Source organism: Camelus ferus, chromosome 9 (genome assembly GCF_009834535.1).
Source record: "Camelus ferus isolate YT-003-E chromosome 9, BCGSAC_Cfer_1.0, whole genome shotgun sequence".
Lineage (NCBI taxonomy): Eukaryota > Metazoa > Chordata > Mammalia > Artiodactyla > Camelidae > Camelus > Camelus ferus.
Genome location: NC_045704.1, coordinates 24,329,877 through 24,345,206, shown reverse-complemented (window position 1 = coordinate 24,345,206; position 15,330 = coordinate 24,329,877). Strand labels below are relative to the sequence as shown.

At 46.7% G+C, this 15,330-nt stretch overlaps 1 long non-coding RNA gene across 1 annotated transcript in view; it reads right to left on the bottom strand.

Moving 5' to 3' along the window:
* Positions 1-2,037: 2,037 nt before the first annotated feature.
* Positions 2,038-15,330, bottom strand: part of LOC116665717 — a 75,935-nt gene continuing 62,642 nt past the window's right edge. The window contains exon 3 of the long non-coding RNA XR_004322365.1: positions 2,038-2,479. This is a non-coding gene — a long non-coding RNA (uncharacterized LOC116665717). The remainder of the gene's footprint in view (positions 2,480-15,330) is intronic.

Below are 15,330 nucleotides of genomic sequence, written 5' to 3'. Positions count from 1 at the left end.
AATGCTAACTCCTTTATATGACTCAAAAAAAAAAAAAGTTTCTCAAACCAATCATCACCCATTATACCTAGTAATAAAACATTTGAATCATTCCTTTAAGGAGAAAATCTTTACCAGAATGTCTATTATCACCACCATTATTTAACATTTTTTTCTGAAAGTCCTATCCAAAGCAATAAGATAAGAAAAAAATAGAAATTTAGGAAATTTAGGAAAGGAAAATGGAAAAGGGTCATTATTTACATATTTTATGTGTGTACCTAAAAAAGAAAACTATTTGTACTAATAATAGACTTTAGAGAGGTGGTCAAGTAATACACATTTAAAAATTAAGCACCTTCCTGAAGTAAAGCAATGATCAGTTAGAAAATATAACCAATATCATATCTCAAAAGAGCATGGTTATTTAGGGTCAAAAGAAAATTTCAACATAAACATGACATAAATATATATATACATTTGTGTGTATCACGCCTATATCCTTAGATTATAAAAAGTATTCATAACATGATTATTTCTCTATTTATTTAAATTATTATGATGATTCTCTTTAATTCAAAAATGCAACAAACAGTCAAGGAGATTCACAAATACTTTTACAATCAGGTAGTCCATTCTGCTGAGAACAGTTATTAAGCAGTGAAACTTACCAGCTTTAAGTTGGATGTCTGATGCAAAACAAATGAATTGTATACTTTACAAGAGTGTATTTATGATATACTACTTATATGTTAATTAAAAATTTTAAAAATAAAGAAAAATGTGATGCCTCTGAAGAGATGACTAATCATCCTCACTCATATGTGGGCCTTGAATGTATCTGTGCAGAAACACAAACACAGACACTCATAGTTACAAATCTATGAACCAAAACAACACGGCTTCAAGCTTATTCCTGAAAATAGTGAGCCCTCCAACTCCCATAGACCTCCCCATGGTACCTGATGGAATTCCAGATCACTTTACCACTTCTCATGCATTTTCATCACACATGACCACATGCCATGCTCATTCGAATGCAAAAGTACACATAGAATTGCTAATTTTTCTCCTGGTGGTGCATTATTTATGCCTCTCTTGTCCCATTTTGCAGACAAGGACACAAAGGCTCTGAGAAGGTAAGGGATGTATCCAAGTTCACAGAAATAGCAGTGTCCAGACTTAGGGCTGTGAACTCAGGTCTCTAGATTGCAAGCCAAGATGCCTAGGACCCAGAGTTGGAACTCCTGACTTCTGTCCCACAGTAAGACCAGCCTGAAAAGTCTCCTTCGTGCCCCCTGGCTCCAGGACCTGGGCTCCTCACCCCCCGAGGAGGAGTACCAGTTACTTTGATGGAGGGAAGGACTGTGCTAGGTGCATTATGCACTTTCCAGCTATGTTTACTAAAGATGCTCCGAGGATGAAAATTAACTGGGAAGCATCCCCACCCCTCCAAAGGCGCACTGAACCAGAGCCCTAAAAGCAAGAAGGGGAACCTGGATTCTGAAGACCTGCGCAGGCACTTCTGACAAGACAAGCCTGAAAAACACTGCATTGCTTTCTCTGAGCCTGACAGTCACACTGTTAGCATTATCTCTGTGGAACCCATGGTTTTAAAATTTCATGGAAATCTATATGACAGAGAAACTTAGCAAAACAATCTTGAGCATGAATTCAATTTCCAGTGATTATCTGTAGGGACCATGGGGTCCTGAGACATGACCTTATTAATAAGCAAATGGCAACAGGGTAACTTTGGAGGTACATCTAATTAATGCAGATTTAAAATAATAACCAGTGTTGGCCAGGGCTTAGGAAATGGTTATTCCGAAAGGAGAAAAAAATTTCACACAAACTTTCTGCTGTGACTCCATCACTTTTCATCTAGGAATGTAGCCTTAGGAATAATTACACGTGTGTGCAGAAATGAATTTTCAAGCCCCTCTAATGCTACAGTGTTTATAGTAGCTGAAAGCTACACACAGTCCAGGTGTCTGACAGCAGAGGATGGGCCAGCTAAACTACTGGGGGAATTAATAAAAGAAAACACGTGTAACTATTTTTTTTTCAATGTGAATCTGTGTTCAGAGACTTGGGAAAATATACTTACTGTAAAATTAAATGAAGAAAACAGGTTGCAAACAATATATGAATGAGCCCTTTTTGCTTTAAATAATAATTACATATATAAAATATTGCACATATATACACACACACACACACACAAATACAATGTTATTCCTGGAAACAAAGATTGCAATGAATGAATACTGAATTCCTAATAGTGGTAATAGTGGTTACCTTTGGTTCTCTTTTCTTTCTCTCATTCTTTCTTTTTTCTCTTCTTTGCTTTGCTTTTCTTTTTGGCTGGTGTGTATTTTCTAATGTTTCCAGGATTACTTTCTTGTATTTATAACCTACATGCATGTATATCATGTGAGCTTCCCAGAACCTGCCACCGCTCTCGGGAAGGACCACGCTGACCAGCAAGCAGGCACGGCTGGAAAGCAAAGAGGCAGAGTATCACTGGGAGCGCTGGCCTGGGATGCTCCTGGTCTCCTCCCCAGCTTCCTGCTGGGAGAGAGGCGAGGCTGGCTCAGGCCCCGACGGTGACGCCGATGACGGCGACAGGGAGGTGTGCGAAGCAGGGCGCAAGCTGTGCCAGCTCTTGCTAATCCTCTGCAGTATGGTTCGCTGCTAATTTGTCATGGCACATATTTGCCTTATGTCTAATTAGCATCAAATTGCAAACTGCTATTTGCTAACAATTTGTTGCATCAATCTGCTTGAAAATCTATAGTTTAGAATTGGATTGCAACTCACCCTGTCTATCAAAATTCTCGTTCACACATACACAAAATAACTTCCCCTTCCCGCCAAAAACGTCGCAATGTTTGCAGTGGCACAAAAGGAGAGCGATGTAATTTTTTTTCTTTCTTCTTTTTTTCAAAGGAAGAAGAACCATGGGGTGTTTCATTTTGAATGACCTGGCTTTGATTGCCCATGGCTTGGGAAGAGGGCTGGGACAGTGCTCACACTCAGAGACAGTGCTGGTCCAGGCCTTTCTTCCAGACTCTTCAAGAAATTCAAGGCACAAAAAGGACCAGAAGCCCAGGACCTGTGTCCCAGAAATAGGACCCTCAGGTCAAGTGCACAAAGACAAACCCGAGTTCTCTCAAGCTTATGCCTCCAATCATCCCTGCTGAGAGATGCAGTCTCGCCCCACCATCTGCCCATCTAACTTTAGCAGCCACCCAAGGAAGTCGGGGTTCATAGTTTCCTTATATACAAATGGTGAAACTGAGACTGAGCGCATAAATGTCATATGTGGGCCAAGTGGCAGAGCAGGAATTCAAAGCTGTCTGCTGACATTTCACAGCCTCGTTGACCATCTCAACAGCAAAAATAGGTTGTAGGAATAATAATGATGATGCTAAAAACTATGAAATGAAGTAGGAATGAAAATCTAATGAAACTAAAAAGGAAACAATATCTAATAATTGCATTTCATTTGATAGTTTGGCCCCACGGAGTCAAAACATCTAGTTGGATGTTGGACATTTTGGTTTGTAACACGCACGAGGTACAGGCTGGGGACCTGCAGACTCTCGCTGCCTCCTCGTGGTCTCAAAAGCCACCTCTAGTGGTCCAACTAGAACAGAGAACTGGGACAACCTCGCTGGCAGGAGGGACAATTCCTGTGGAATCCAAGTAGAGTCAAAAGTGATGTTGGGATGGGGGGTCCCCTCTTCCCTGTCCTCTGGGGGGAGGAGAGTAGGAGGCCCATTACAGGGACGCCACAGCCACACCATGGACCACAGGTGTGGTAGCTGGGACCTTACCAGCCCAGGAAGCAATTTGCTAGAAAGTCTCCACCAGCTAGAACCCCTAACCTCACAAGTGGCTCAGAGGCACGAGGCTCTCAAGGTATGAATCTCCAGTTCCCTTTAGCATCCTTGAAGAACGGTCTTGCTTTCGAAAAAAAAAAAAAAAAAAAACAAAAACTCCCCGCCGAACAGTATGGGGGCTCCTTAAAAAAAACAATAGAACAGCCATGGCATCCATGAAATCCCACTTCTGGGTAGATGAAAACAGGATCTCGGAGAGGTATTTCCCCACCACCAACCCCATGTGTACTGCAGCATTATTCACAATAGCCCAGAGAGGGGAGCAAATTAAGTGTCCATCAACAGGTGAATGTGTGTGTGTGTGTGTGTGTGTGTGTGTGTGTATCATATAATATTATTGAGCCCTGAGAAAAGGAAATCTTGTCTTTGCAACAGCATGGATGAATCTTGAGGGCATTATGCTAAGTGAAATAAGCCAGACAGAGAAAGAGAAATCCTGTCTCTGATCTCACTTGTATATGGAATCCAAAAAAGCTGAACTCAAAGAAACAGAGGAGAGTGGTGGTTACCAGGGCCTGGGGGGTGGCGGGTGGAGGAAATGGAGAGATGTTGGCCAAAGGGTACAAACTTCAGGTGTATGATTAACAAGTTCTGGGGAATCTCAGGTGCAGCTTAATGATTATTAAAACTAATAATATTGTATTATATACTTGAAAGTTACTAAGAAAGTAGATTTTAAATGTTCTTGTCCCCCAAAAAAGAAGACAATTATGTGATGTGATGAAGGTGTTAGCTAATGCTATGGTGGTAATCATTTTACACTGTATACATGGGATGAAATTAACATATTCTACACCCAAAACTTACACAATATAATACGTGAATTGTATCTCAACAAAGCAAGGGGGGAGTCTGTATGCTGACATTTTGTATAATAATCAGTTACTACTCTCAATAATCATAGTTAATATTACAATAATAAACAGTGAGTTACTACTCTAAATGATCAGTTATTATTACAATAATCTCTACTTTTGTAGCTTCTCCTTTGAATTTCCTGGGGAGGGAGATAAAAGATTATATAAGCGGATCTTCAAAGAAGGAGCTAGAGAAATCCCAAGGGTCCCTGGACAACTGACGGAACAGCTGTCTCTCCACATCCACGAACCCCACAAACAGTCAGGAGTAATTAGTTTGATGTGCAGGACTGACTCCTAAGTCATGCTCCAGGCGCCATGACCTGTGATAGGTGCTGGGACAGGAGGGAAGCAGGAAGTCCCAAACCATGTCAGAGCAAAAGGATGCAGAGGCACAAGGAAAGTGGTACCCCAGGCAACAAGGCAAGTTGCTGGTGAACTGGTGAATGTACATCAGTCTGCCTCTGAGAAGGCTTCCTGGAGGAAAGGGTGCCTGATGGCAACAGGGAGAACACAGAGCAGGGATGGAGGGCCCTTCCTGGCAGAAAGAGGAGCAGGTACAGAGATCCTGAGATGACGGGGTAGCTGGAGCTTCTCAGGGACTTGGAGCAGCTCTGAGTGGCAGCTACTGGAAGGCCACAGGCAAGCCCAGAGCCCCTGGGCTCCCCCTCTGCCTTTTGAAAGGGCCCCTTCCAGAAAGCAGAGTCTTGGGATGCCTGCAGATAAAGTCCTTTTCCATTCTTCCTCAAGAATATATTTGCAGCCATCTCTCCGCTGAGCTCCTTGAAGGAGCTGGCAAAGGGGAGGAAGATTCTGAGCTGATCCGTGCAGACACAGGGAGCAAGGAGCTTTCTTCACTTGTGCTCGTGGAACAACTCTTTCACATAACGAGGCATTAAGTGAGTGTTTGCCCCACGCCGGGATTCAAATACAAAGGGTGCTGCCAGCTACTGAACGGATGCACATTGGTCTGTTCTGTATTTGGACTGCAAGAAGGCCAGACGCCACAGAGACCTGCAAATGACCCAAGTGCACCTGTGGGAAGAAAGCGCAAAGGAGCCCATGAGAACACACAACCCCCAAACGATCCCCTCTGGGCGGGAGAAGAACGTGCCCTCGGAAGAGCTGGGCTTGGGTGCTGTGTTCACGTCCACTCAAGTAAGCCTTCAACCTCCCCCACAGCGTACAGGCGGACAAGGAGACCTAGCGCTGTCGGGACCTTCAAGATCCAGAAGAACAGGCGGGGAACTTGGGGTCATTGAGGTAGGAAGGAGGACAGTTCAGAGGCCAGCGACAGTGGTCTTGCCCAGGAAACAGAGGCCACCCTCTTTCCACCTGCCGCATAATGTCTATACCACAAGCCCTTCTTAGCACAGCAGAGGAGCGGCCCCAGCCATCCTCCAAGACACGGCCCCACTGGTAAGGATGGCATCCAGGAAGACAAAGCCACTCTGTTCTTCCATCAAAGCCTAAATAATCTTTGGATTTGGTTTAAGTCACATGTCCAAAAAGTGCACAACTTAGAAGCCCGTAAGGTCTTTCAGTCCCCGTACTGGTTGATGGAAGCTACTGTGGTGCCCCCACCCCCTCAGTGCCCCACTTCCTGGGTGGGGGGATCGCTTTCCGTACCTTGCATTCTGCTTCCTAACAGAAGTTGGGAGCAAGAGCAGGTGTGTTCATTCCACCGACGGTCCTTAGAAGTCTTGTGGCGTTGGTGGAAGGGACAAGCTCCATGGTGGACAAGCAGTTACCTGCCCCCTGCCCCAGAATCCCCTGCCATGTCGGCCTGCGTGGGGGCCAGCCCAGGATCTCTGCCCTCCCACTCTGCATCTCCCTCCTGCCTGCACAGCATGCTGACCTTTAACCTCTCCAGGAGCTCAGACATCGCTGGGACTTGCACACAGCTGCTGTCAAAATGTCGGGCTGCTAACTATAAACTTTATTTTGATGTCTTGCTTTTCGGGAATAATTATCCGGTGCCTAAAATGTTAGCCTATTTACTGCTCGTGCAAAAAGATGACAATACAATCAATGTTGCACAATTCCCCAAAGTCCATCAAAGTCTTTTGCAATGTTAATGGACTGGTGGGTCTAAGAGGTGTGAGCTCATGCCGGCCTGAGTGGATGCCCGGCTCCAGCAAGGGGACGTTCGGCCTTTCTCTTATCAGTCTGCTAACCCCCGTCTGCTAACCCCCGTCTGCCAAATTCATTCATTCTAAAGAGTTTGCTTAGTCCCTGGGCTGAGCGAATGGGTGGAATAGGGGGAAGAAGGGTGAGGGCAGACTGACAGGTACATAAAATCACAAACCCTGTGAGCTGGCCAGCACTTAGAGGCACTGACAGGTCCAACTCCATCTTCTCCAGACAGGGACACAGGTCCAGAGAGGGAAAATGGTCCACCTGGGGCCCCACAGCTAATAAGTTACGAAGCCAGACCCAAAACCGTAGCTTGAGGTCCTTGGTTGAAAATTCTATCCAGCGCTCTGCTGTTGCAGTGGAATGAGGTTTCTCCCCCACTTTTGGTATCCCTTCTTAGAACAGAGGTCTCTAGAGCAGAGCAACACCTGCAGCCAGGAGGGCAGGATGTCCTGGGCTGTGACTCATCCAAGTGCCAGCAAGGCCTGAGTGTTCAGAGAGGTTTGGGGAAGGCTCTATAAAAATTTCTGTCCTGGGTAGTCAGTGTATGACTGAGAAGGTCCTGAGAACTCTCACAATAAGCATCAAGTTCACTTTGCTAGCCTGGCATTTCTAGGATGTCTGTGAGCCAGGATTTGGGTGGGAAGAGAGGTGCGGAGTGTTGGTAGGGGAATTCACTGCAGCAAATGCTGCCTTCATCTTGCTCACCGGGTGGCACGCGGGGATGTCGATGGCCAAGGAGAGGCAGGACTTGGGGTGGGAAAAGCTTGATGGAACAGAGCCGGGGCAAAGGCACAGGAGAGCGGTGCAAACAGACTGCACTGTGCTGCTGCAGTCACCGTGTGGGCCCAGGGTGGCCGGGGCTGTCTTACTGTCGCATGTGGTGGGGAGCAAGGGCAGGCTGGACGGAAACCAAGAGCAGGGTACAGAGAAAGCCTTAAAGAGATGTGGAAAAAAGCTGCAGGAGAGTGGCCCTGCAGTCTGTCCAGTGTAAGTTCGTTTCTGACAGACAGGACGTCAAGGACAGCGAAAAGCAAGGATGAGACCCACAGGGCCAGTTGGAAAGGTCAGGCCCCGTCACTGCACTGCTACTCCGGCCAGTCTGAGCCGTCCCCTCAGGGCCAGCTCTGTGGTGTCTCTGTGCAAGCAGAGATCTGAACCGGCCCTGGGGCTCCGTGGGGTGGCTCTGTGCAAATGCACTGCACATGATCTGGGTGCTAAATTCCTGCCCAGAGGCCAGTCCCCTGGGAAGAGGGACACTCATGGGAACTGGTAATTCTGCATCTAAGAAATAATTGTCGAAACCCTTCCTTTTGTTTTCTGTCCCCAAAATGAATGTATATGGATGTGAATGCCCCCCGGCCCCCCGTGCTAGGGGCTGTCCCAGGTTCTGGATGGAAAGCAACGTCACACAGCTTGCTGAAATCTGTCACGATGCCTGCCCCCTCGATCGTCTTCTGTTTTACTCAGAAAAACTCGATTGAATCAGGGAGGCATGACTCCCTGTTAGAGGAATCATGATTCCCCGTTAGAGGAATCATCTTCCTTGCCTCTGTGCATTAGATTTGTTGAGGTGCTTGCTCATTCTGCTGTTGACCAATCACCCCCTGCTGCCTCGTCCCATGTCACCAGCAGGGTCGTGAAACTCACTGGGCTCTGGAAAGTCATTAGGGTCCTTCGGTCCCGTGGCCACGTGGGGACCTGCTGTCCCTCTAAACCCGACGTGCCACCGTTTCCCACTTGAATTTCTTCAAAGCTCCCGGGTCAGAATAAGCTGATCCCAATGACCTGTTGTAGACCCCCCACCCCGTGAACACGATCCCCCTCCTCCTACGCAGCCAGCCACGTGGGAACTAGTCCCTCCCACCTGCCCTCCTTCCATTTAATTAGGTGAACGCGGCTCTTTGGGAAAAGCAAAGACGGAGCCCACAGGACCGACAGGAAGACGTGGAGGACCTGAGTTAGACTGTGAGAACTGAGTCCAAGAGCTTAGGAGGAGAGATGAGATGGGAAAAGTAGAAAAGAGAAGGAGGGAAATACATATTCAGGACACAGAGAGAGCCTTCCCGTGGCTCCCGCAGTGGGTCCCCAATCCAGGCATCCATCACCAGGTGTGGCACGGAGGTCCTCTAACCCCCTTACCTATGACCAGCGGCAGCATTTTTTCAGCGATTCCACAGGAGTCAAAAACCCAACAAAGCGCATCGCGGGCGCTGTAAAGGGAGCATGCTGCTCCTGTCTGTGACCACTGTATGCAAAGCTTGGCATTAGTCACAGCCAGGCCGGCTGTGACAGGCCTGAAGTGAGGGAGATTAATGCGAGGCTGGGGCACTTTATTATTGTCATTCTGTTCTTTCAGACTCTGCCTCTGACTTTCAATTTTGCTCCAGAATTAATTGTCTGCTCCCTGCAGTATGACTGATGGAGAAGGATACGCGTAGCCCAGGCACCTGGCTCCGGCCTTGACAGTCTGAGACCCCGTGCAGGATGTATTGTGTGCGGTCAGAGCCGGGGACAGACGGGCATCTCTCAGGGGATCAGCCTACGCCACACCTGCCTTCAGTCACACGTGACCGAAGAGCATCCTTGGCAAAGACTCACCTTTGCTGGTGGAGTTCCTCCCAACGTAGCCTCCTAGGAAGGACCCTCCCTGGAACCCGGAGCTCAGTGGGTTGGTGGAGTCCTCCCCAGCCCTCAGCTCTGTGATTTTCCTTCTTTCTCTGGCTCTGGCAGTAAATTAGGAGCGCAGCCTCCCTGGTCCCAGCCCTCCCAGATGTAAGTGTTTTTGTGAGAATGTTCTATACAGCATCTCTGACAGCAGGAGATTCAAGGCTGGTGCCCTTTTCTGGCTGGAGTTGAATATTTAGCCCCCTCCTCTTTACGCACCTCGGCCTCATCTTCCCCATCTCGAAAATAACCTTATATATTTTTTTAAATTTTCAACTAGAAAGTCTCCCTTCGTAATCGACTCCTGAAAGAAATCTCCAAAAACGGAGCAATGTTTTCTGCTTTAGAAGGGGCTGAGTGTCCCAGAAATGGTTGCTAAATAGATAAATGAATATATGAATTGCCTGCAAGGATAAATGAATGGATGAACGAATAAGTGGGATTGTTTTTATAAAGAAAGCCTTCCTAGTCACCTGCCAAGGCCAGTTCAGACGTTGTTCACTGTGGTAGACCTCAGCCAGCCACACTCCCCTTGCAGCTGCATTCATGCAAATTTGGGTATAATTCTTTTTGTCTTTGCTTTGCAAATGGAACCCCACTTTCGATGTTTAAGAACTTCTGGAGGGGAGGGAAGAAAGTCTTTGTGGAAAACATTTACAACCTTAACTCCCATGCTCTGGCCTAAATTGTTTTTCAGCGTGAGGTTCAGATGTTGCGGTTTCAAAGCTCGAGGTGCCCAGCCCTCCCCAAGCCAAGCCCCATGACAGGGCCATCTCACATTTCCAGGGCACCTCTTCCGCTAACCTGGATGAGATTAACACCTGGAAAAACCAACCAGTCATGGGAAGGGCACGTGTCGAGGAGCCGAGAACCATCTTCAAGTCTGGTTTCCTGTAGAACTTCTCGGGAGTTCCTTCTCAATACGCCGCCTGACTGTAACCTGCCATAAATTCTAACAGCTTTAACTCATCTGGTAGTTTCATACGATTACGGTATTATGTTAAAGGGTACAGAAATATATAATGTGCTCAACTGTCTCTACAGTTGATACCAGAGGGAAAATTACCACCACTCAGTGAAGAAGATCCCAGCTCATTACATTAATGATTTATCACAATGGGAAAATGTGAAAAGTAACTAGTTGCTTTTATGAAAAGAGGCAGCTTTTCCCACTGGCAACTCCTGCAGGCTCTCGCGGAAGAGTTTGGAAGGGGCTCCGGACGGCCACGCTCTCCCACCCCCTTCCCAATGCCCCCTCTGAAGCCGTCAGGAGAAGGTGTGCAGGCGAACGCTGGAATATCCTTCAAACTTGACATTAAGTATTCAAATGTTACTTAAGCAAAGTGTGAGCAATTAAATTAATCAATCTTCCCAGCCATGTACAGAACAGATGTTCAATAAATCCTCTTTGCTTACAGTGAGGGGGGGAGAGTCCACTTTTAACTGTCCTTCAGAGATGACACCGTTCAGGCGTCCTCTGCCGGCCTCCTGGGCCACTGTCAGGCGCTTCTGCTGCGCTTTCCTTTATTATAAATAACAAGAGGCACCTGGCCTACCTGTGCTACCTGGGAGCCTCAAGTTTAATGATCCTTCCGACGCCAGGCTCCGCTCTCTCCTGATCCCGGGGAATGGGACTGATGGGAACGGCCACAGAGTGACGGCTGGCAGTGACGGATGACTCCTGGCCGATGTGTGCTGCTGACACGCGGTGAAGAGGGGCCGGTGTTGCAGAAAGGGCAGGAGAAAACTATTTGCTTGACTTTCAGAGTGTCTCCAGAAAACAAACGAGCAAATGAGCCCAAACCACCCAGACTCCCAACAAGGGTGCAAACTCCAGCTTTGCTGCAGGAGGACCGGCTTGGGCTCAGTTCCAGGCAAAGGGGCAGCATGGATCAAAAGCCGTGGGTTGGGTGAGGACACTGGCGCTAGGGAACAAGAGCCTCGTCCTCTTTGCATGGACGGTTCACCCTCGAGTTGCCCGGGGACACAGAGGGAGCCGCTCAGTAAGCAATTCCCCTCCTGCCCACAGATGATCCTGCAGGTCTCTGTGTCCCCTGGTCACATCACCCAGGCCCTGAAATAACCCTGTTGGCCTCCGCTCTGCTGCACAGGGAACCGACTTCTAATTCAACAAAATACCTCAATCCCCCAAAGTGCCAGTTTGCCAAAGGTAGCAAGACTTGACCTGTCCCCTGTGGCTTCTCTGGCTACATCTGATGCCTTGAAGGGGGCAGGGGGCGGAGATCCCAGAGCACGGACAGACCCTGGTGCCGCAACACCACCTCCAGATCGGGACACACCCCAGGCTGAAGTTTCCGACGACCAGCCCTGCAACCCACCAGGCCACTGACATTCAGAAGTGGCGGTTACAGTCCCTGCCCTCCAGATATATAACTTCAACCTTTTGAAGGCTGCCTTTCCATATATGGACTTTATCCACATTTTAATGAGGCTTTAAAATCTCCAAGATTAAGCTGGTATTTTATGTAGAACTGCCTGCTTTTTATGATATCCTGACATGTTGTACAACATTTGGCGACTATATTGATCCTTATAAATTCAGCATCTATATATATTCATGAAAAGTACCTTTTCTCCCCATTCGGGCCACGAGATGATCCAGACACACATTTCCCTGAGTGGAGACAATAAAACTGCAATTGTCGTGGTTTGGGAGCGTACACAATGTCTCAGTGTTTTCAAATTAAACCCCTTTTACCATCTGCTTGAAAACTCCTCGGCGAGGAAATGACAGCGCCTTTCCAGGTATCTGATGGTGGAGATGCCCCTGTTTCTCCTTCAGGGGAGCCTGCGATAAATCCTGGGGGCTCCGCGGGGGGTGTCCGCCCACCTGGGACATTATACATCTTCATGCCCTCGTGTTTGCCCGGCCACAGGGACCAGCCTCCCCGTGTTGCTTTGTGCCTTCCCTGCTTTTAATCTGAAACAAATGATTACAGGAGGCAGAGAAAGCATTATCACCTTGGCGAAGCATCAGGAGTATAAAAAAAAAAAAAAAAGAAAGAAAAAGAAGAAGAAGGAGAAGAAGAAGAAAGGGACTATGGGCAAATTCATCTTCGGCTGCTACAATCAATCTCTCACCTAAAGAAATACACAATAACTAGGCGGGAAAGAGCCAAGATTTATGACTTCGAAACATCTACACTGACCAGCATACACCTAGTCTTCCTGGCTCCCTCCCTACCCGAATGGCTCTCTCTAACAGTTACAATGATAAACTGTCTCTCCCTACTGTTTTACAAGTACATTAGCTTTATTTAATGAGATCTCAGAGTAATTTAACAGATGTATATAGGACATAAGACTAGGAAAACTCTTGCTACTTGGATTCTTTTGCCAAGGTATTCCAGGACAGCCGGTCTGGGCAGCGGGGTGGGGGTAGCTTTATACTCTTTGAAGAAGTATGATTCGGATTTTCAGAAGGCTTTTAAAAAATGATTTTAATAGAAATATTCTATTATAATCAGCGAGGAGAGAGCCACTTGTATGTTCGCGAGCATTCAGCCCATCAAAAGCCAGGATAAACGGGCTTTCTGAAATCACGGGGACTCGCTTACATATTGAATTGTCAGGAAGAATGTCACTGTCGGAAATTAATAAATTTGTAAAAAAGTCTCCCATTCACCCACCTCCCAGAAGGAGTTAGAAGATACGTGGGTAGGAGGGCAGGGAGAGACGGTAGGACGGAAGGAGGGAGAGGAAAACTTGTCAAGAGGGAGGCAAGGCTCCTGTTTCTCCCTCAATGTCACACTCCCCTGGGGCGGGGGTGGGGGAGGGGAGCAAGGCTAGGGGTCAGACCCTGGCGTGTCTGCCGGGACCTGTGCTGCCTGGCCGGCTCCTTTTTCCTTCCCTGACACTCCTTACCACTCAGTTCCCCGGCAGCTGTAATGGAGAAATGACAATGGTATTAACTTTTTAAAAATTGCTTTAATAAACTGCCAATTAATAAGTGGGAAGAGGAAGTCAGGGGAAATTACCTGGTCATGCTTAAAATAAAATTAAAGGGCGAGGGGGGCTTTTTCCGCCTCGTTTCTCCAAAAGCACAAGCACAGGGCTCTCACACGCCAAGTTGCAATCTTCTGAACCCAACCCCTCCTGAGACGAAATCTACACTGCCTGGCACCACATATTCACCTGTGAGAGAATTTACTCGGTTTCAAAGTGGAAGATTATCCTAGGGTGGGTAAACGATTCTAACAAAATACATTCAAAAAAAAAAAAAAACCCAGAAAAACAAAAAAAAACAACTCGAAATTCCCCTCCGTGGTGATACCAGTTCTAATTGTGTCTGACTTTTTTTTCCAAGCAACTAAGAGTTGCTTTTGGTTGAAACGGTTCTTTCTTTTTCAAATCCTTTATTTGTAGCAGCCTCCCAATGATATTTACAATTCTGCAAAAGCGTTCCGTATCCCCCTCCTCTGAGGCTGGAACAGTAAGTAGATGGAATCCCTGAGAGAGCTTTTCTGTGGCTGAAAACACAACGCGGGACAGCAGGTGAGGGGCAGATTAAAGCATGTGCGGAACGTGCATTGGCTCAAGGTAAACATATATAATGGCATTCTAGAAAATATAGACTATTTTATATGGTGCTAATGGCCCCTTATGAATAAGTTAGGAACTCCAAGGCAGTCTTTTTAAAGTATAACATTCACAGTGAGCACAGAATCTCAGGCAAATGAAAGGTGATGAAATTAGCGGTGACCATCGGAAATTGTAACAAGAAATCGCAAGGCACCGGCTCACTCTGGGAGTGAGGGGCTCGGAAAGGAAGGGGGAGAGGGAGAGACAACGGAGGGACAAGGGGAGGGGCAGAGCACACCGGTCGGGGCAAGAACGAGTCTGCTGCATGAAATTTCATTTCTTGAGAGCTATACATCAAGTTGTATTTGTTTAATGAGGTTGGCATCGGAAAGATGTATAGAACATGTCAGACACCCAGTACCAATGCGTAGTGCGGGAAAGATACCATCTCCGACTCTGACCACTCACTTAGTCTTCCAGCCGGCTCCTCTATCTGGTGGTTCTTTGGGGAATAATAAATGAGAGGGCAGAAGGGAACAAGGAGCCAAATAATGAAAACACACACACACACACACACAGAAGAAAAATCATAACATGGGAGAGCCGAGGGGCGCCAGATTTACTGACCTCATGGCTACGGAACCAAGAGAAAGTTATCAAGGAAGAAACTTTTACTAAGCGGTAGGATCTTAAATAACAAGGAGCCCTGTGAAATTTACAGCACTTTTAAGATATGCAAATTGAATGCAAGGTATAGACATAAGGGTAATTAATTGTAAATCTAAGAATAATGTTTCTTTGTCAGGCTGTCTCCATGTTGTGGAATACATTCTAATGTGCCTTAAGTTGGAATATTTTTTAAAGGCTGGTCTAATTAGAAGATGTTCAGAATTTCAAAATACTACTTATTCTTATCATTTAATTTAGTGGCTCTAAGATTTAATAACAGAATTTACTGATTGCATGAAAATATTTTAATCTTTCAAGGTTAAAGCACTTGTTTCCAGGTCCAGGGAGTCGGGATCAGCGAGTAGAGAGAACGTTCTCAGGAGGACCACCTTTGGCAGGTGCGGCCAGAGTCACCGTGTGGCCTCTCTCCATCCCTTGGTGTGCACTTCCGGCTCTTGGAGTGATTTCCTTATGATGCTGGGAACAACGTGACTGATTTGCATGCTTAATGTTCCACTCTCTCCTTCTACCTGCTGATGAAAACCTCTCATGTTTTGTTACTGAAAGTGGAT